Source organism: Lissotriton vulgaris, chromosome 1_1, assembly GCF_964263255.1.
Source record: "Lissotriton vulgaris chromosome 1_1, aLisVul1.2, whole genome shotgun sequence".
In the NCBI taxonomy this organism is placed as follows: Eukaryota; Metazoa; Chordata; class Amphibia; order Caudata; family Salamandridae; genus Lissotriton; species Lissotriton vulgaris.
In genome coordinates this window covers 136,372,894-136,395,844 of record NC_141685.1, presented here as the reverse complement: position 1 = coordinate 136,395,844, position 22,951 = coordinate 136,372,894, and positions in this window count along the sequence as shown.

Sequence of the window (22,951 nt, the reverse complement as noted above, 5' to 3'; positions counted from 1 at the left end):
CCTGTCTCACTCAATGCATACTTCCTTTCTCACTCTGCATACTTCCTGTCTCACTCAGTGCATACTTCCTGTCTCACTCAGTGCATACTTCCTGTCTCATTCAAGGACATAAGCACATCAAAGGAAGCAGCGACTCAAGCAAAAATCAATTCTCCAGTTTTATAATCTTGACTCTAAAATGGCCTCAACAGTTCCTGTGTTTGATAAGGAAGGGAAGGACCTGATTATCCTCTGCAACCAAGGTTGTTTCTTGGCAGCGCTTTCCTGTTCCTGAGACCTTGGTATTCCCTAGCGGTGCAGAGTCCTGAGTTAGGTGTGAGGCGTTGAGACATTTCCATCAATGCCAAGCCTTAAGGTAGAGGAAGGTCTCGTGATCATCATATCAAACAACACCAAGAGGGCACAAAGTGCATTTTCTCGAGTTCAGTTTGATCAGTGCGCACCTATCTAGTATGAGGTAATATTAACTCCATGCATGCTAAGTCGCCAATGGCCGTCGCGCGAACATCCCTTGGCTGGCACGGATCCGCCCACTCATTAAACCCTCTGAAACCTTGGCAGAATCGCAGCCGGGGTAAACGGGTTAAGGAATCGGAATTTAATTTGCGATTCCTACATGCATAAGGATTTGCAATTGCCAAATTGCGATTCCTTAAAAAATCGCTATTTAGGAATCGCAAATCCTAATGTTGATGCATGTGGCAGCCAATTAAGAAAAAAGAATTAAAAAAGAAAAAAGATGTAAAATCTTTCAGAAGCGTTTGAGCAAGCATTAAGGCGCAGAAAGAAAGACAAGCGGCGTTTTTAGATAATTTCAGAAATGTGTTGCTTTGTCTTTGAGGAGGCCAGTGAGAGAATTGTCAAACATAAGACCACTCAGTGCATACTTCCCGTCTCACTCAGTGCATATTTCCCATCTCACTCAGTGCATACTTCCCATCTCACTCAGTGTATACTTCCCGTCTCACTCAGTGCATACTTCCCGTCTCACTCAGTGCATATTTCCCGTCACACTCAGTGCATACTTCTTGTCTCACTCAGTGCATACTTCCTGTCTCACTCAGTGCATACCTCTCATCTCACTCAGTGCTTACTTCCAGTCTCACTCAGTGCATACTTCCTGTTTCACTCAGTGCATGCTTCCCGTCTCACTTAGTGCATGCTTCCCGTCTCACTCAGTGCATACTTCCTGTCTCACTCAGTGCATACTTCCCGTCTCACTCAGTGCATACTTCCCGTCTCACTCAGTGCATCCTTCCCATCTCACTCAGTGCATACTTCCCGTCTCACTCAGTGCATGCTTCCCGTCTCACTCAGTGCATACTTCCCGTCTCACTCAGTGCATCCTTCCCGTCTCACTCAGTGCATCCTTCCTGTCTCACTCAGTGCCTACTTCCTGTCTCACTCAGTGCATACTTCCTTTCTCACTCAGTGCATACTTCCTGTCTCACTCAGTGCATACTTCCCGTCTCACTCAGTGCATACTTCCTGTCTCACTCAGTGCATGCTTCCTGTCTCACTCAGTGCATACTTCCCGTCTCACTCAGTGCATGCTTCCCGTCTCACTCAGTGCATACTTCCCGTCTCACTCAGTGCATCCTTCCCGTCTCACTCAGTGCATCCTTCCTGTCTCACTCAGTGCATCCTTCCTGTCTCACTCAGTGCATCCTTCCTGTCTCACTCAGTGCATACTTCCTGTCTCACTCAGTGCATACTTCCTGTCTCACTCTGCATACTTCCTGTCTCACTCAGTGCATACTTCCTGTCTCACTCAGTGCATACTTCTCGTCTCACTCAGTGCATACTTCCTATCTCACTCAGTGCATACTTCCTCTCTCACTCAGTCATGCTTCCCATCTCACTTAGTGCATACTTCTCGTCTCACTCAGTGCATACTTCCTGTCTCACTCAGTGCATACTTCCTGTCTCACTCAGTGCATACTTCTCGTCTCACTCAGTGCTTACTTCCTGTCTCACTCAGTCATGCTTCCCGTCTCACTTAGTGCATACTTCTCATCTCACTCAGTGCATACTTCCTGTCTCACTCAGTGCATACTTCCTGTCTCACTCAGTGAATACTTCCTGTCTCACTCTGCATACTTCCTGTCTCACTCTGCATACTTCCTGTCTCACTCAGTGCATACTTCCTGTCTCACTCTGCATACTTCTTGTCTCACTCAGTGCATACTTCCTGTCTCACTCAGTGCATGCTTCCTGTCTCACTCAGTGCATACTTCCCGTCTCACTCAGTGCATGCTTCCCGTCTCACTCAATGCATACTTCCCGTCTCACTCAGTGCATCCTTCCCGTCTCACTCAGTGCATCCTTCCTGTCTCACTCAGTGTATCCTTCCTGTCTCACTCAGTGCATACTTCCTGTCTCACTCAGTGCATACTTCCTGTCTCACTCTGCATACTTCCTGTCTCACTCAGTGCATACTTCCTGTCTCACTCAGTGCATACTTCTCGTCTCACTCAGTGCATACTTCCTATCTCACTCAGTGCATACTTCCTCTCTCACTCAGTCATGCTTCCCATCTCACTTAGTGCATACTTCTCGTCTCACTCAGTGCATACTTCCTGTCTCACTCAGTGCATACTTCCTGTCTCACTCAGTGCATACTTCTCGTCTCACTCAGTGCTTACTTCCTGTCTCACTCAGTCATGCTTCCCGTCTCACTTAGTGCATACTTCTCATCTCACTCAGTGCATACTTCCTGTCTCACTCAGTGCATACTTCCTGTCTCACTCAGTGAATACTTCCTGTCTCACTCTGCATACTTCCTGTCTCACTCTGCATACTTCCTGTCTCACTCAGTGCATACTTCCTGTCTCACTCTGCATACTTCTTGTCTCACTCAGTGCATACTTCCTGTCTCACTCAGTGCATACTTCCTGTCTCATTCAAGGACATAAGCACATCAAAGGAAGCAGCGACTCAAGCAAAAATCAATTCTCCAGTTTTATAATCTTGACTCTAAAATGGCCTCAACAGTTCCTGTGTTTGATAAGGAAGGGAAGGACCTGATTATCCTCTGCAACCAAGGATGTTTCTTGGCAGCGCTTTCCTGTTCCTGAGACCTTGGTATTCCCTAGTGGTGCAGAGTCCTGAGTTAGGTGTGAGGCGTTGAGACATTTCCATCAATGCCAAGCCTTAAGGTAGAGGAAGGTCTCGTGATCATCATATCAAACAACACCAAGAGGGCACAAAGTGCATTTTCTCGAGTTCAGTTTGATCAGTGCGCACCTATCTAGTATGAGGTAATATTAACTCCATGCATGCTAAGTCGCCAATGGCCGTCGCGCGAACATCCCTTGGCTGGCACGGATCCGCCAACTCATTAAACCCTCTGAATCCTTGGCAGAATCGCCGCCGCGGTAAACGGGTTAAGGAATCGCAATTTAATTTGCGATTCCTACATGCATAAGGATTTGCAATTGCCAAATTGCGATTCCTTAAAAATCGCTATTTAGGAATTGCAAATCCTAATGTTGATGCATGTGGCAGCCAATTAAGAAAAAAGAATTAAAAAAGAAAAAAGATGTAAAATCTTTCAGAAGCGTTTGAGCAAGCATTAAGGCGCAGAAAGAAAGACAAGCGGCGTTTTTAGATAATTTCAGAAATGTGTTGCTTTGTCTTTGAGGAGGCCAATGAGAGAATTGTCAAACATAAGACCACTCAGTGCATGCTTCCCGTCTCACTCAGTGCATACTTCCCATCTCACTCAGTGCATCCTTCCCATCTCACTCAGTGCATCCTTCCTGTCTCACTCAGTGCATCCTTCCTGTCTCACTCAGTGCATCCTTCCTGTCTCACTCAGTGCATCCTTCCTGTCTCACTCAGTGCATACTTCCTGTCTCACATACTTACTGTCTCACTCAGTGCATGCTTCCTGTCTCACTCAGTGCATACTTCCCGTCTCACTCAGTGCATGCTTCCCGCATACTTCCCGTCTCACTCAGTGCATGCTTCCCGTCTCACTCAGTGCATACTTCCCATCTCACTCAGTGCATCCTTCCCATCTCACTCAGTGCATCCTTCCTGTCTCACTCAGTGCATCCTTCCTGTCTCACTCAGTGCATCCTTCCTGTCTCACTCAGTGCATCCTTCCTGTCTCACTCAGTGCATCCTTCCTGTCTCACTCAGTGCATACTTCCTGTCTCACTCAGTGCATACTTCCTGTCTCACTCTGCATACTTCCTGTCTCACTCAGTGCATACTTCCTGTCTCACTCAGTGCATACTTCTCGTCTCACTCAGTGCATACTTCCTATCTCACTCAGTGCATACTTCCTCTCTCACTCAGTCATGCTTCCCGTCTCACTTAGTGCATACTTCACGTCTCACTCAGTGCATACTTCCTGTCTCACTCAGTGCATACTTCCTGTCTCACTCAGTGCATACTTCTCGTCTCACTCAGTGCTTACTTCCTGTCTCAGTCAGTCATGCTTCCCGTCTCACTTAGTGCATACTTCTCATCTCACTCAGTGCATACTTCCTGTCTCACTCAGTGCATACTTCCTGTCTCACTCAGTGCATACTTCCTGTCTCACTCAGTGCATACTTCCTGTCTCACTCTGCATACTTCCTGTCTCACTCAATGCATACTTCCTTTCTCACTCTGCATACTTCCTGTCTCACTCAGTGCATACTTCCTGTCTCACTCAGTGCATACTTCCTGTCTCATTCAAGGACATAAGCACATCAAAGGAAGCAGCGACTCAAGCAAAAATCAATTCTCCAGTTTTATAATCTTGACTCTAAAATGGCCTCAACAGTTCCTGTGTTTGATAAGGAAGGGAAGGACCTGATTATCCTCTGCAACCAAGGTTGTTTCTTGGCAGCGCTTTCCTGTTCCTGAGACCTTGGTATTCCCTAGCGGTGCAGAGTCCTGAGTTAGGTGTGAGGCGTTGAGACATTTCCATCAATGCCAAGCCTTAAGGTAGAGGAAGGTCTCGTGATCATCATATCAAACAACACCAAGAGGGCACAAAGTGCATTTTCTCGAATTCAGTTTGATCAGTGCGCACCTATCTAGTATGAGGTAATATTAACTCCATGCATGCTAAGTCGCCAATGGCCGTCGCGCGAACATCCCTTGGCTGGCACGGATCCGCCCACTCATTAAACCCTCTGAAACCTTGGCAGAATCGCAGCCGGGGTAAACGGGTTAAGGAATCGGAATTTAATTTGCGATTCCTACATGCATAAGGATTTGCAATTGCCAAATTGCGATTCCTTAAAAATCGCTATTTAGGAATCGCAAATCCTAATGTTGATGCATGTGGCAGCCAATTAAGAAAAAAGAATTAAAAAAGAAAAAAGATGTAAAATCTTTCAGAAGCGTTTGAGCAAGCATTAAGGCGCAGAAAGAAAGACAAGCGGCGTTTTTAGATAATTTCAGAAATGTGTTGCTTTGTCTTTGAGGAGGCCAGTGAGAGAATTGTCAAACATAAGACCACTCAGTGCATACTTCCCGTCTCACTCAGTGCATATTTCCCATCTCACTCAGTGCATACTTCCCATCTCACTCAGTGTATACTTCCCGTCTCACTCAGTGCATACTTCCCGTCTCACTCAGTGCATATTTCCCGTCACACTCAGTGCATACTTCTTGTCTCACTCAGTGCATACTTCCTGTCTCACTCAGTGCATACCTCTCATCTCACTCAGTGCTTACTTCCAGTCTCACTCAGTGCATACTTCCTGTTTCACTCAGTGCATGCTTCCCGTCTCACTTAGTGCATGCTTCCCGTCTCACTCAGTGCATACTTCCTGTCTCACTCAGTGCATACTTCCCGTCTCACTCAGTGCATACTTCCCGTCTCACTCAGTGCATACTTCCCATCTCACTCAGTGCATACTTCCCGTCTCACTCAGTGCATGCTTCCCGTCTCACTCAGTGCATACTTCCCGTCTCACTCAGTGCATCCTTCCCGTCTCACTCAGTGCATCCTTCCTGTCTCACTCAGTGCCTACTTCCTGTCTCACTCAGTGCATACTTCCCGTCTCACTCAGTGCATACTTCCCGTCTCACTCAGTGCATACTTCCCGTCTCACTCAGTGCATGCTTCCTGTCTCACTCAGTGCATACTTCCCGTCTCACTCAGTGCATGCTTCCCGTCTCACTCAGTGCATACTTCCCGTCTCACTCAGTGCATCCTTCCCGTCTCACTCAGTGCATCCTTCCTGTCTCACTCAGTGCATCCTTCCTGTCTCACTCAGTGCATCCTTCCTGTCTCACTCAGTGCATACTTCCTGTCTCACTCAGTGCATACTTCCTGTCTCACTCTGCATACTTCCTGTCTCACTCAGTGCATACTTCCTGTCTCACTCAGTGCATACTTCTCGTCTCACTCAGTGCATACTTCCTATCTCACTCAGTGCATACTTCCTCTCTCACTCAGTCATGCTTCCCATCTCACTTAGTGCATACTTCTCGTCTCACTCAGTGCATACTTTCTGTCTCACTCAGTGCATACTTCCTGTCTCACTCAGTGCATACTTCTCGTCTCACTCAGTGCTTACTTCCTGTCTCACTCAGTCATGCTTCCCGTCTCACTTAGTGCATACTTCTCATCTCACTCAGTGCATACTTCCTGTCTCACTCAGTGCATACTTCCTGTCTCACTCAGTGAATACTTCCTGTCTCACTCTGCATACTTCCTGTCTCACTCTGCATACTTCCTGTCTCACTCAGTGCATACTTCCTGTCTCACTCTGCATACTTCTTGTCTCACTCAGTGCATACTTCCTGTCTCACTCAGTGCATGCTTCCTGTCTCACTCAGTGCATACTTCCCGTCTCACTCAGTGCATGCTTCCCGTCTCACTCAGTGCATACTTCCCGTCTCACTCAGTGCATCCTTCCCGTCTCACTCAGTGCATCCTTCCTGTCTCACTCAGTGCATCCTTCCTGTCTCACTCAGTGCATACTTCCTGTCTCACTCAGTGCATACTTCCTGTCTCACTCTGCATACTTCCTGTCTCACTCAGTGCATACTTCCTGTCTCACTCAGTGCATACTTCTCGTCTCACTCAGTGCATACTTCCTATCTCACTCAGTGCATACTTCCTCTCTCACTCAGTCATGCTTCCCATCTCACTTAGTGCATACTTCTCGTCTCACTCAGTGCATACTTCCTGTCTCACTCAGTGCATACTTCCTGTCTCACTCAGTGCATACTTCTCGTCTCACTCAGTGCTTATTTCCTGTCTCACTCAGTCATGCTTCCCGTCTCACTTAGTGCATACTTCTCATCTCACTCAGTGCATACTTCCTGTCTCACTCAGTGCATACTTCCTGTCTCACTCAGTGAATACTTCCTGTCTCACTCTGCATACTTCCTGTCTCACTCTGCATACTTCCTGTCTCACTCAGTGCATACTTCCTGTCTCACTCTGCATACTTCTTGTCTCACTCAGTGCATACTTCCTGTCTCACTCAGTGCATACTTCCTGTCTCATTCAAGGACATAAGCACATCAAAGGAAGCAGCGACTCAAGCAAAAATCAATTCTCCAGTTTTATAATCTTGACTCTAAAATGGCCTCAACAGTTCCTGTGTTTGATAAGGAAGGGAAGGACCTGATTATCCTCTGCAACCAAGGATGTTTCTTGGCAGCGCTTTCCTGTTCCTGAGACCTTGGTATTCCCTAGTGGTGCAGAGTCCTGAGTTAGGTGTGAGGCGTTGAGACATTTCCATCAATGCCAAGCCTTAAGGTAGAGGAAGGTCTCGTGATCATCATATCAAACAACACCAAGAGGGCACAAAGTGCATTTTCTCGAGTTCAGTTTGATCAGTGCGCACCTATCTAGTATGAGGTAATATTAACTCCATGCATGCTAAGTCGCCAATGGCCGTCGCGCGAACATCCCTTGGCTGGCACGGATCCGTCAACTCATTAAACCCTCTGAAACCTTGGCAGAATCGCCGCCGCGGTAAACGGGTTAAGGAATCGCAATTTAATTTGCGATTCCTACATGCATAAGGATTTGCAATTGCCAAATTGCGATTCCTTAAAAATCGCTATTTAGGAATCGCAAATCCTAATGTTGATGCATGTGGCAGCCAATTAAGAAAAAAGAATTAAAAAAGAAAAAAGATGTAAAATCTTTCAGAAGCGTTTGAGCAAGCATTAAGGCGCAGAAAGAAAGACAAGCGGCGTTTTTAGATAATTTCAGAAATGTGTTGCTTTGTCTTTGAGGAGGCCAATGAGAGAATTGTCAAACATAAGACCACTCAGTGCATACTTCCCTTCTCACTCAGTGCATATTTCCCATCTCACTCAGTGCATACTTCCCAACTCACTCAGTGCATACTTCCCGTCTCACTCAGTGCATCCTTCCCGTCTCACTCAGTGCATCCTTCCCGTCTCACTCAGTGCATGCTTCCTGTCTCACTCAGTGCATACTTCCTGTCTCACTCAGTGCATACTTCCCTTCTCACTCAGTGCATACTTCCCATCTCACTCAGTGCACACTTCCCTTCTCACTCAGTGCATACTTCCTGTCTCACTCAGTGCATATTTCCCATCTCACTCAGTGCATACTTCCCGTCTCACTCAGTGCATACTTCACGTCACACTCAGTGCATACTTCTCATCTCACTCAGTGCTTATTTCCAGTCTCACTCAGTGCATACTCACTCAGTGCATACTTCCTGTCTCACTCAATGCATACTTCCTGTCTCACTCAGTGCATACTTCTCTTCTCACTCAGTGCATACTTCCTGTCTCACTCAGTGCATACTTCCTGTCTCACTCAGTGCATACTTCCCGTCTCACTCAGTGCATATTTCCCATCTCACTCAGTGCATACTTCCCATCTCACTCAGTGTATACTTCCCATCTCACTCAGTGCATACTTCCAGTCTCACTCAGTGCATACTTCCCGTCTCACTCAGTGCATACTTCCCGTCTCACTCAGTGCATATTTCCCGTCACACTCAGTGCATACTTCTTGTCTCACTCAGTGCTTACTTCCAGTCTCACTCAGTGCATACTCACTCAGTGCATACTTCCTGTCTCACTCAGTGCATATTTCCCGTCACACTCAGTGCATACTTCTTGTCTCACTCAGTGCATACTTCCTGTCTCACTCAGTGCATACCTCTCATCTCACTCAGTGCTTACTTCTAGTCTCACTCAGTGCATACTTCCTGTTTCACTTAGTGCATGCTTCCCGTCTCACTTAGTGCATTCTTCCCGTCTCACTCAGTGCATACTTCCTGTCTCACTCAGTGCATACTTCCCGTCTCACTCAGTGCATACTTCCCGTCTCACTCAGTGCATACTTCCCATCTCACTCAGTGTATACTTCCCGTCTCACTCAGTGCATACTTCCAGTCTCACTCAGTGCATACTTCCAGTCTCACTCAGTGCATACTTCCAGTCTCACTCAGTGCATAATTCCCGCCTCACCCAGTGCATCCTTCCCGTCTCACTCAGTGCATACTTCCCGTCTCACTCAGTGCATGCTTCCCGTCTCACTCAGTGCATACTTCCCGTCTCACTCAGTGCATCCTTCCCGTCTCACTCAGTGCATCCTTCCTGTCTCACTCAGTGCCTACTTCCTATCTCACTCAGTGCATACTTCCTTTCTCACTCAGTGCATACTTCCTGTCTCACTCAGTGCATACTTCCCGTCTCACTCAGTGCATACTTACTGTCTCACTCAGTGCATGCTTCCTGTCTCACTCAGTGCATACTTCCCGTCTCACTCAGTGCATGCTTCCCGTCTCACTCAGTGCATACTTCCCATCTCACTCAGTGCATCCTTCCCGTCTCACTCAGTGCATCCTTCCTGTCTCACTCAGTGCATCCTTCCTGTCCCACTCAGTGCATACTTCCTGTCCCACTCAGTGCATACTTCCTGTCTCACTCTGCATACTTCCTGTCTCACTCAGTGCATACTTCCTGTCTCACTCAGTGCATACTTCTCGTCTCACTCAGTGCATGCTTCCTGTCTCACTCAGTGCATACTTCCCGTCTCACTCAGTGCATGCTTCCCGTCTCACTCAGTGCATACTTCCCGTCTCACTCAGTGCATCCTTCCCGTCTCACTCAGTGCATCCTTCCTGTCTCACTCAGTGCATCCTTCCTGTCTCACTCAGTGCATCCTTCCTGTCTCACTCAGTGCATACTTCCTGTCTCACTCAGTGCATACTTCCTGTCTCACTCTGCATACTTCCTGTCTCACTCAGTGCATACTTCCTGTCTCACTCAGTGCATACTTCTCGTCTCACTCAGTGCATACTTCCTATCTCACTCAGTGCATACTTCCTCTCTCACTCAGTCATGCTTCCCATCTCACTTAGTGCATACTTCTCGTCTCACTCAGTGCATACTTCCTGTCTCACTCAGTGCATACTTCCTGTCTCACTCAGTGCATACTTCTCGTCTCACTCAGTGCTTATTTCCTGTCTCACTCAGTCATGCTTCCCGTCTCACTTAGTGCATACTTCTCATCTCACTCAGTGCATACTTCCTGTCTCACTCAGTGCATACTTCCTGTCTCACTCAGTGAATACTTCCTGTCTCACTCTGCATACTTCCTGTCTCACTCTGCATACTTCCTGTCTCACTCAGTGCATACTTCCTGTCTCACTCTGCATACTTCTTGTCTCACTCAGTGCATACTTCCTGTCTCACTCAGTGCATACTTCCTGTCTCATTCAAGGACATAAGCACATCAAAGGAAGCAGCGCCTCAAGCAAAAATCAATTCTCCAGTTTTATAATCTTGACTCTAAAATGGCCTCAACAGTTCCTGTGTTTGATAAGGAAGGGAAGGACCTGATTATCCTCTGCAACCAAGGATGTTTCTTGGCAGCGCTTTCCTGTTCCTGAGACCTTGGTATTCCCTAGTGGTGCAGAGTCCTGAGTTAGGTGTGAGGCGTTGAGACATTTCCATCAATGCCAAGCCTTAAGGTAGAGGAAGGTCTCGTGATCATCATATCAAACAACACCAAGAGGGCACAAAGTGCATTTTCTCGAGTTCAGTTTGATCAGTGCGCACCTATCTAGTATGAGGTAATATTAACTCCATGCATGCTAAGTCGCCAATGGCCGTCGCGCGAACATCCCTTGGCTGGCACGGATCCGTCAACTCATTAAACCCTCTGAAACCTTGGCAGAATCGCCGCCACGGTAAACGGGTTAAGGAATCGCAATTTAATTTGCGATTCCTACATGCATAAGGATTTGCAATTGCCAAATTGCGATTCCTTAAAAATTGCTATTTAGGAATCGCAAATCCTAATGTTGATGCATGTGGCAGCCAATTAAGAAAAAAGAATTAAAAAAGAAAAAAGATGTAAAATCTTTCAGAAGCGTTTGAGCAAGCATTAAGGCGCAGAAAGAAAGACAAGCGGCGTTTTTAGATAATTTCAGAAATGTGTTGCTTTGTCTTTGAGGAGGCCAATGAGAGAATTGTCAAACATAAGACCACTCAGTGCATACTTCCCTTCTCACTCAGTGCATATTTCCCATCTCACTCAGTGCATACTTCCCAACTCACTCAGTGCATACTTCCCGTCTCACTCAGTGCATCCTTCCCGTCTCACTCAGTGCATCCTTCCCGTCTCACTCAGTGCATGCTTCCTGTCTCACTCAGTGCATACTTCCTGTCTCACTCAGTGCATACTTCCCTTCTCACTCAGTGCATACTTCCCATCTCACTCAGTGCACACTTCCCTTCTCACTCAGTGCATACTTCCTGTCTCACTCAGTGCATATTTCCCATCTCACTCAGTGCATACTTCCCGTCTCACTCAGTGCATACTTCACGTCACACTCAGTGCATACTTCTCATCTCACTCAGTGCTTATTTCCAGTCTCACTCAGTGCATACTCACTCAGTGCATACTTCCTGTCTCACTCAATGCATACTTCCTGTCTCACTCAGTGCATACTTCTCTTCTCACTCAGTGCATACTTCCTGTCTCACTCAGTGCATACTTCCTGTCTCACTCAGTGCATACTTCCCGTCTCACTCAGTGCATATTTCCCATCTCACTCAGTGCATACTTCTCATCTCACTCAGTGTATACTTCCCATCTCACTCAGTGCATACTTCCAGTCTCACTCAGTGCATACTTCCCGTCTCACTCAGTGCATACTTCCCGTCTCACTCAGTGCATATTTCCCGTCACACTCAGTGCATACTTCTTGTCTCACTCAGTGCTTACTTCCAGTCTCACTCAGTGCATACTCACTCAGTGCATACTTCCTGTCTCACTCAGTGCATATTTCCCGTCACACTCAGTGCATACTTCTTGTCTCACTCAGTGCATACTTCCTGTCTCACTCAGTGCATACCTCTCATCTCACTCAGTGCTTACTTCTAGTCTCACTCAGTGCATACTTCCTGTTTCACTTAGTGCATGCTTCCCGTCTCACTTAGTGCATTCTTCCCGTCTCACTCAGTGCATACTTCCTGTCTCACTCAGTGCATACTTCCCGTCTCACTCAGTGCATACTTCCCGTCTCACTCAGTGCATACTTCCCATCTCACTCAGTGCATAATTCCCGCCTCACTCAGTGCATCCTTCCCGTCTCACTCAGTGCATACTTCCCGTCTCACTCAGTGCATGCTTCCCGTCTCACTCAGTGCATACTTCCCGTCTCACTCAGTGCATCCTTCCCGTCTCACTCAGTGCATCCTTCCTGTCTCACTCAGTGCCTACTTCCTGTCTCACTCAGTGCATACTTCCTTTCTCACTCAGTGCATACTTCCTGTCTCACTCAGTGCATACTTCCCGTCTCACTCAGTGCATACTTACTGTCTCACTCAGTGCATGCTTCCTGTCTCACTCAGTGCATACTTCCCGTCTCACTCAGTGCATGCTTCCCGTCTCACTCAGTGCATACTTCCCATCTCACTCAGTGCATCCTTCCCGTCTCACTCAGTGCATCCTTCCTGTCTCACTCAGTGCATCCTTCCTGTCTCACTCAGTGCATACTTCCTGTCCCACTCAGTGCATACTTCCTGTCTCACTCTGCATACTTCCTGTCTCACTCAGTGCATACTTCCTGTCTCACTCAGTGCATACTTCTCGTCTCACTCAGTGCATACTTCCTATCTCACTCAGTGCATACTTCCTCTCTCACTCAGTCATGCTTCCCGTCTCACTTAGTGCATACTTCACGTCTCACTCAGTGCATACTTCCTGTCTCACTCAGTGCATACTTCCTGTCTCACTCAGTGCATACTTCTCGTCTCACTCAGTGCTTACTTCCTGTCTCAGTCAGTCATGCTTCCCGTCTCACTTAGTGCATACTTCTCATCTCACTCAGTGCATACTTCCTGTCTCACTCAGTGCATACTTCCTGTCTCACTCAGTGCATACTTCCTGTCTCACTCAGTGCATACTTCCTGTCTCACTCTGCATACTTCCTGTCTCACTCTGCATACTTCCTGTCTCACTCAATGCATACTTCCTTTCTCACTCTGCATACTTCCTGTCTCACTCAGTGCATACTTCCTGTCTCACTCAGTGCATACTTCCTGTCTCATTCAAGGACATAAGCACATCAAAGGAAGCAGCGACTCAAGCAAAAATCAATTCTCCAGTTTTATAATCTTGACTCTAAAATGGCCTCAACAGTTCCTGTGTTTGATAAGGAAGGGAAGGACCTGATTATCCTCTGCAACCAAGGTTGTTTCTTGGCAGCGCTTTCCTGTTCCTGAGACCTTGGTATTCCCTAGCGGTGCAGAGTCCTGAGTTAGGTGTGAGGCGTTGAGACATTTCCATCAATGCCAAGCCTTAAGGTAGAGGAAGGTCTCGTGATCATCATATCAAACAACACCAAGAGGGCACAAAGTGCATTTTCTCGAGTTCAGTTTGATCAGTGCGCACCTATCTAGTATGAGGTAATATTAACTCCATGCATGCTAAGTCGCCAATGGCCGTCGCGCGAACATCCCTTGGCTGGCACGGATCCGCCCACTCATTAAACCCTCTGAAACCTTGGCAGAATCGCAGCCGGGGTAAACGGGTTAAGGAATCGGAATTTAATTTGCGATTCCTACATGCATAAGGATTTGCAATTGCCAAATTGCGATTCCTTAAAAATCGCTATTTAGGAATCGCAAATCCTAATGTTGATGCATGTGGCAGCCAATTAAGAAAAAAGAATTAAAAAAGAAAAAAGATGTAAAATCTTTCAGAAGCGTTTGAGCAAGCATTAAGGCGCAGAAAGAAAGACAAGCGGCGTTTTTAGATAATTTCAGAAATGTGTTGCTTTGTCTTTGAGGAGGCCAGTGAGAGAATTGTCAAACATAAGACCACTCAGTGCATACTTCCCGTCTCACTCAGTGCATATTTCCCATCTCACTCAGTGCATACTTCCCATCTCACTCAGTGTATACTTCCCGTCTCACTCAGTGCATACTTCCCGTCTCACTCAGTACATATTTCCCGTCACACTCAGTGCATACTTCTTGTCTCACTCAGTGCATACTTCCTGTCTCACTCAGTGCATACCTCTCATCTCACTCAGTGCTTACTTCCAGTCTCACTCAGTGCATACTTCCTGTTTCACTCAGTGCTTGCTTACCGTCTCACTTAGTGCATGCTTCCCGTCTCACTCAGTGCATACTTCCTGTCTCACTCAGTGCATACTTCCCGTCTCACTCAGTGCATACTTCCCGTCTCACTCAGTGCATACTTCCCATCTCACTCAGTGCATAATTCCCGCCTCACTCAGTGCATCCTTCCCGTCTCACTCAGTGCATACTTCCCGTCTCACTCAGTGCATGCTTCCCGTCTCACTCAGTGCATACTTCCCGTCTCACTCAGTGCATCCTTCCCGTCTCACTCAGTGCATCCTTCCTGTCTCACTCAGTGCCTACTTCCTGTCTCACTCAGTGCATACTTCCTTTCTCACTCAGTGCATACTTCCTGTCTCACTCAGTGCATACTTCCCGTCTCACTCAGTGCATACTTACTGTCTCACTCAGTGCATGCTTCCTGTCTCACTCAGTGCATACTTCCCGTCTCACTCAGTGCATGCTTCCCGTCTCACTCAGTGCATACTTCCCATCTCACTCAGTGCATCCTTCCCATCTCACTCAGTGCATCCTTCCTGTCTCACTCAGTGCATCCTTCCTGTCTCACTCAGTGCATCCTTCCTGTCTCACTCAGTGCATCCTTCCTGTCTCACTCAGTGCATACTTCCTGTCTCACATACTTACTGTCTCACTCAGTGCATGCTTCCTGTCTCACTCAGTGCATACTTCCCGTCTCACTCAGTGCATGCTTCCCGTCTCACTCAGTGCATACTTCCCATCTCACTCAGTGCATCCTTCCCATCTCACTCAGTGCATCCTTCCTGTCTCACTCAGTGCATCCTTCCTGTCTCACTCAGTGCATCCTTCCTGTCTCACTCAGTGCATCCTTCCTGTCTCACTCAGTGCATACTTCCTGTCTCACTCAGTGCATACTTCCTGTCTCACTCTGCATACTTCCTGTCTCACTCAGTGCATACTTCCTGTCTCACTCAGTGCATACTTCTCGTCTCACTCAGTGCATACTTCCTATCTCACTCAGTGCATACTTCCTCTCTCACTCAGTCATGCTTCCCGTCTCACTTAGTGCATACTTCACGTCTCACTCAGTGCATACTTCCTGTCTCACTCAGTGCATACTTCCTGTCTCACTCAGTGCATACTTCTCGTCTCACTCAGTGCTTACTTCCTGTCTCAGTCAGTCATGCTTCCCGTCTCACTTAGTGCATACTTCTCATCTCACTCAGTGCATACTTCCTGTCTCACTCAGTGCATACTTCCTGTCTCACTCAGTGCATACTTCCTGTCTCACTCAGTGCATACTTCCTGTCTCACTCTGCATACTTCCTGTCTCACTCAATGCATACTTCCTTTCTCACTCTGCATACTTCCTGTCTCACTCAGTGCATACTTCCTGTCTCACTCAGTGCATACTTCCTGTCTCATTCAAGGACATAAGCACATCAAAGGAAGCAGCGACTCAAGCAAAAATCAATTCTCCAGTTTTATAATCTTGACTCTAAAATGGCCTCAACAGTTCCTGTGTTTGATAAGGAAGGGAAGGACCTGATTATCCTCTGCAACCAAGGTTGTTTCTTGGCAGCGCTTTCCTGTTCCTGAGACCTTGGTATTCCCTAGCGGTGCAGAGTCCTGAGTTAGGTGTGAGGCGTTGAGACATTTCCATCAATGCCAAGCCTTAAGGTAGAGGAAGGTCTCGTGATCATCATATCAAACAACACCAAGAGGGCACAAAGTGCATTTTCTCGAATTCAGTTTGATCAGTGCGCACCTATCTAGTATGAGGTAATATTAACTCCATGCATGCTAAGTCGCCAATGGCCGTCGCGCGAACATCCCTTGGCTGGCACGGATCCGCCCACTCATTAAACCCTCTGAAACCTTGGCAGAATCGCAGCCGGGGTAAACGGGTTAAGGAATCGGAATTTAATTTGCGATTCCTACATGCATAAGGATTTGCAATTGCCAAATTGCGATTCCTTAAAAATCGCTATTTAGGAATCGCAAATCCTAATGTTGATGCATGTGGCAGCCAATTAAGAAAAAAGAATTAAAAAAGAAAAAAGATGTAAAATCTTTCAGAAGCGTTTGAGCAAGCATTAAGGCGCAGAAAGAAAGACAAGCGGCGTTTTTAGATAATTTCAGAAATGTGTTGCTTTGTCTTTGAGGAGGCCAGTGAGAGAATTGTCAAACATAAGACCACTCAGTGCATACTTCCCGTCTCACTCAGTGCATATTTCCCATCTCACTCAGTGCATACTTCCCATCTCACTCAGTGTATACTTCCCGTCTCACTCAGTGCATACTTCCCGTCTCACTCAGTGCATATTTCCCGTCACACTCAGTGCATACTTCTTGTCTCACTCCGTGCATACTTCCTGTCTCACTCAGTGCATACCTCTCATCTCACTCAGTGCTTACTTCCAGTCTCACTCAGTGCATACTTCCTGTTTCACTCAGTGCATGCTTCCCGTCTCACTTAGTGCATGCTTCCCGTCTCACTCAGTGCATACTTCCTGTCTCACTCAGTGCATACTTCCCGTCTCACTCAGTGCATACTTCCCGTCTCACTCAGTGCATACTTCCCATCTCACTCAGTGCATACTTCCCGTCTCACTCAGTGCATGCTTCCCGTCTCACTCAGTGCATACTTCCCGTCTCACTCAGTGCATCCTTCCCGTCTCACTCAGTGCATCCTTCCTGTCTCACTCAGTGCCTACTTCCTGTCTCACTCAGTGCATACTTCCTTTCTCACTCAGTGCATACTTCCTGTCTCACTCAGTGCATACTTCCCGTCTCACTCAGTGCATACTTCCTGTCTCACTCAGTGCATGCTTCCTGTCTCACTCAGTGCATACTTCCCGTCTCACTCAGTGCATGCTTCCCGTCTCACTCAGTGCATACTTCCCGTCTCACTCAGTGCATCCTTCCCGTCTCACTCAGTGCATCCTTCCTGTCTCACTCAGTGCATCCTTCCTGTCTCACTCAGTGCATACTTCCTGTCTCACTCAGTGCATACTTCCTGTCTCACTCTGCATACTTCCTGTCTCACTCAGTGCATACTTCCTGTCTCACTCAGTGCATACTTCTCGTCTCACTCAGTGCATACTTCCTATCTCAATCAGTGCATACTTCCTCTCTCACTCAGTCATGCTTCCCATCTCACTTAGTGCATACTTCTCGTCTCACTCAGTGCATACTTCCTGTCTCACTCAGTGCATACTTCCTGTCTCACTCTGCAAACTTCTTGTCTCACTCAGTGCATACTTCCTGTCTCACTCAGTGCATACTTCCTGTCTCATTCAAGGACATAAGCACATCAAAGGAAGCAGCGACTCAAGCAAAAATCAATTCTCCAGTTTTATAATCTTGACTCTAAAATGGCCTCAACAGTTCCTGTGTTTGATAAGGAAGGGAAGGACCTGATTATCCTCTGCAACCAAGGATGTTTCTTGGCAGCGCTTTCCTGTTCCTGAGACCTTGGTATTCCCTAGTGGTGCAGAGTCCTGAGTTAGGTGTGAGGCGTTGAGACATTTCCATCAATGCCAAGCCTTAAGGTAGAGGAAGGTCTCGTGATCATCATATCAAACAACACCAAGAGGGCACAAAGTGCATTTTCTCGAGTTCAGTTTGATCAGTGCGCACCTATCTAGTATGAGGTAATATTAACTCCATGCATGCTAAGTCGCCAATAGCCGTCGCGCGAACATCCCTTGGCTGGCACGGATCCGCCAACTCATTAAACCCTCTGAAACCTTGGCAGAATCGCCGCCGCGGTAAACGGGTTAAGGAATCGCAATTTAATTTGCGATTCCTACATGCATAAGGATTTGCAATTGCCAAATTGCGATTCCTTAAAAATCGCTATTTAGGAATTGCAAATCCTAATGTTGATGCATGTGGCAGCCAATTAAGAAAAAAGAATTAAAAAAGAAAAAAGATGTAAAATCTTTCAGAAGCGTTTGAGCAAGCATTAAGGCGCAGAAAGAAAGACAAGCGGCGTTTTTAGATAATTTCAGAAATGTGTTGCTTTGTCTTTGAGGAGGCCAATGAGAGAATTGTCAAACATAAGACCACTCAGTGCATACTTCCCTTCTCACTCAGTGCATATTTCCCATCTCACTCAGTGCATACTTCCCAACTCACTCAGTGCATACTTCCCGTCTCACTCAGTGCATCCTTCCCGTCTCACTCAGTGCATCCTTCCCGTCTCACTCAGTGCATGCTTCCTGTCTCACTCAGTGCATACTTCCTGTCTCACTCAGTGCATACTTCCCTTCTCACTCAGTGCATACTTCCCATCTCACTCAGTGCACACTTCCCTTCTCACTCAGTGCATACTTCCTGTCTCACTCAGTGCATATTTCCCATCTCACTCAGTGCATACTTCCCGTCTCACTCAGTGCATACTTCACGTCACACTCAGTGCATACTTCTCATCTCACTCAGTGCTTATTTCCAGTCTCACTCAGTGCATACTCACTCAGTGCATACTTCCTGTCTCACTCAATGCATACTTCCTGTCTCACTCAGTGCATACTTCTCTTCTCACTCAGTGCATACTTCCTGTCTCACTCAGTGCATACTTCCTGTCTCACTCAGTGCATACTTCCCGTCTCACTCAGTGCATATTTCCCATCTCACTCAGTGCATACTTCCCATCTCACTCAGTGTATACTTCCCATCTCACTCAGTGCATACTTCCAGTCTCACTCAGTGCATACTTCCCGTCTCACTCAGTGCATACTTCCCGTCTCACTCAGTGCATATTTCCCGTCACACTCAGTGCATACTTCTTGTCTCACTCAGTGCTTACTTCCAGTCTCACTCAGTGCATACTCACTCAGTGCATACTTCCTGTCTCACTCAGTGCATATTTCCCGTCACACTCAGTGCATACTTCTTGTCTCACTCAGTGCATACTTCCTGTCTCACTCAGTGCATACCTCTCATCTCACTCAGTGCTTACTTCTAGTCTCACTCAGTGCATACTTCCTGTTTCACTTAGTGCATGCTTCCCGTCTCACTTAGTGCATTCTTCCCGTCTCACTCAGTGCATACTTCCTGTCTCACTCAGTGCATACTTCCCGTCTCACTCAGTGCATACTTCCCGTCTCACTCAGTGCATACTTCCCATCTCACTCAGTGCATAATTCCCGCCTCACTCAGTGCATCCTTCCCGTCTCACTCAGTGCATACTTCCCGTCTCACTCAGTGCATGCTTCTAGTCTCACTCAGTGCATACTTCCCGTCTCACTCAGTGCATCCTTCCCGTCTCACTCAGTGCATCCTTCCTGTCTCACTCAGTGCCTACTTCCTGTCTCACTCAGTGCATACTTCCTTTCTCACTCAGTGCATACTTCCTGTCTCACTCAGTGCATACTTCCCGTCTCACTCAGTGCATACTTACTGTCTCACTCAGTGCATGCTTCCTGTCTCACTCAGTGCATACTTCCCGTCTCACTCAGTGCATGCTTCCCGTCTCACTCAGTGCATACTTCCCATCTCACTCAGTGCATCCGTCCCGTCTCACTCAGTGCATCCTTCCTGTCTCACTCAGTGCATCCTTCCTGTCTCACTCAGTGCATACTTCCTGTCTCACTCAGTGCATACTTCCTGTCTCACTTTGCATACTTCCTGTCTCACTCAGTGCATACTTCCTGTCTCACTCAGTGCATACTTCTCGTCTCACTCAGTGCATACTTCCTATCTCACTCAGTGCATACTTCCTCTCTCACTCAGTCATGCTTCCCGTCTCACTTAGTGCATACTTCACGTCTCACTCAGTGCATACTTCCTGTCTCACTCAGTGCATACTTCCTGTCTCACTCAGTGCATACTTCTCGTCTCACTCAGTGCTTACTTCCTGTCTCAGTCAGTCATGCTTCCCGTCTCACTTAGTGCATACTTCTCATCTCACTCAGTGCATACTTCCTGTCTCACTCAGTGCATACTTCCTGTCTCACTCAGTGCATACTTCCTGTCTCACTCAGTGCATACTTCCTGTCTCACTCTGCATACTTCCTGTCTCACTCTGCATACTTCCTGTCTCACTCAATGCATACTTCCTTTCTCACTCTGCATACTTCCTGTCTCACTCAGTGCATACTTCCTGTCTCACTCAGTGCATACTTCCTGTCTCATTCAAGGACATAAGCACATCAAAGGAAGCAGCGACTCAAGCAAAAATCAATTCTCCAGTTTTATAATCTTGACTCTAAAATGGCCTCAACAGTTCCTGTGTTTGATAAGGAAGGGAAGGACCTGATTATCCTCTGCAACCAAGGTTGTTTCTTGGCAGCGCTTTCCTGTTCCTGAGACCTTGGTATTCCCTAGCGGTGCAGAGTCCTGAGTTAGGTGTGAGGCGTTGAGACATTTCCATCAATGCCAAGCCTTAAGGTAGAGGAAGGTCTCGTGATCATCATATCAAACAACACCAAGAGGGCACAAAGTGCATTTTCTCGAGTTCAGTTTGATCAGTGCGCACCTATCTAGTATGAGGTAATATTAACTCCATGCATGCTAAGTCGCCAATGGCCGTCGCGCGAACATCCCTTGGCTGGCACGGATCCGCCCACTCATTAAACCCTCTGAAACCTTGGCAGAATCGCAGCCGGGGTAAACGGGTTAAGGAATCGGAATTTAATTTGCGATTCCTACATGCATAAGGATTTGCAATTGCCAAATTGCGATTCCTTAAAAATCGCTATTTAGGAATCGCAAATCCTAATGTTGATGCATGTGGCAGCCAATTAAGAAAAAAGAATTAAAAAAGAAAAAAGATGTAAAATCTTTCAGAAGCGTTTGAGCAAGCATTAAGGCGCAGAAAGAAAGACAAGCGGCGTTTTTAGATAATTTCAGAAATGTGTTGCTTTGTCTTTGAGGAGGCCAGTGAGAGAATTGTCAAACATAAGACCACTCAGTGCATACTTCCCGTCTCACTCAGTGCATATTTCCCATCTCACTCAGTGCATACTTCCCATCTCACTCAGTGTATACTTCCCGTCTCACTCAGTGCATACTTCCCGTCTCACTCAGTACATATTTCCCGTCACACTCAGTGCATACTTCTTGTCTCACTCAGTGCATACTTCCTGTCTCACTCAGTGCATACCTCTCATCTCACTCAGTGCTTACTTCCAGTCTCACTCAGTGCATACTTCCTGTTTCACTCAGTGCATGCTTACCGTCTCACTTAGTGCATGCTTCCCGTCTCACTCAGTGCATACTTCCTGTCTCACTCAGTGCATACTTCCCGTCTCACTCAGTGCATACTTCCCGTCTCACTCAGTGCATACTTCCCATCTCACTCAGTGCATAATTCCCGCCTCACTCAGTGCATCCTTCCCGTCTCACTCAGTGCATACTTCCCGTCTCACTCAGTGCATGCTTCCCGTCTCACTCAGTGCATACTTCCCGTCTCACTCAGTGCATCCTTCCCGTCTCACTCAGTGCATCCTTCCTGTCTCACTCAGTGCCTACTTCCTGTCTCACTCAGTGCATACTTCCTTTCTCACTCAGTGCATACTTCCTGTCTCACTCAGTGCATACTTCCCGTCTCACTCAGTGCATACTTACTGTCTCACTCAGTGCATGCTTCCTGTCTCACTCAGTGCATACTTCCCGTCTCACTCAGTGCATGCTTCCCGTCTCACTCAGTGCATACTTCCCATCTCACTCAGTGCATCCTTCCCGTCTCACTTAGTGCATCCTTCCTGTCTCACTCAGTGCATCCTTCCTGTCTCACTCAGTGCATCCTTCCTGTCTCACTCAGTGCATACTTCCTGTCTCACTCAGTGCATACTTCTTGTCTCACTCAGTGCATACTTCCTGTCTCACTCAGTGCATACCTCTCATCTCACTCAGTGCTTACTTCCAGTCTCACTCAGTGCATACTTCCTGTTTCACTCAGTGCATGCTTACCGTCTCACTTAGTGCATGCTTCCCGTCTCACTCAGTGCATACTTCCTGTCTCACTCAGTGCATACTTCCCGTCTCACTCAGTGCATACTTCCCGTCTCACTCAGTGCATACTTCCCATCTCACTCAGTGCATAATTCCCGCCTCACTCAGTGCATCCTTCCCGTCTCACTCAGTGCATACTTCCCGTCTCACTCAGTGCATGCTTCCCGTCTCACTCAGTGCATACTTCCCGTCTCACTCAGTGCATCCTTCCCGTCTCACTCAGTGCATCCTTCCTGTCTCACTCAGTGCCTACTTCCTGTCTCACTCAGTGCATACTTCCTTTCTCACTCAGTGCATACTTCCTGTCTCACTCAGTGCATACTTCCCGTCTCACTCAGTGCATACTTACTGTCTCACTCAGTGCATGCTTCCTGTCTCACTCAGTGCATACTTCCCGTCTCACTCAGTGCATGCTTCCCGTCTCACTCAGTGCATACTTCCCATCTCACTCAGTGCATCC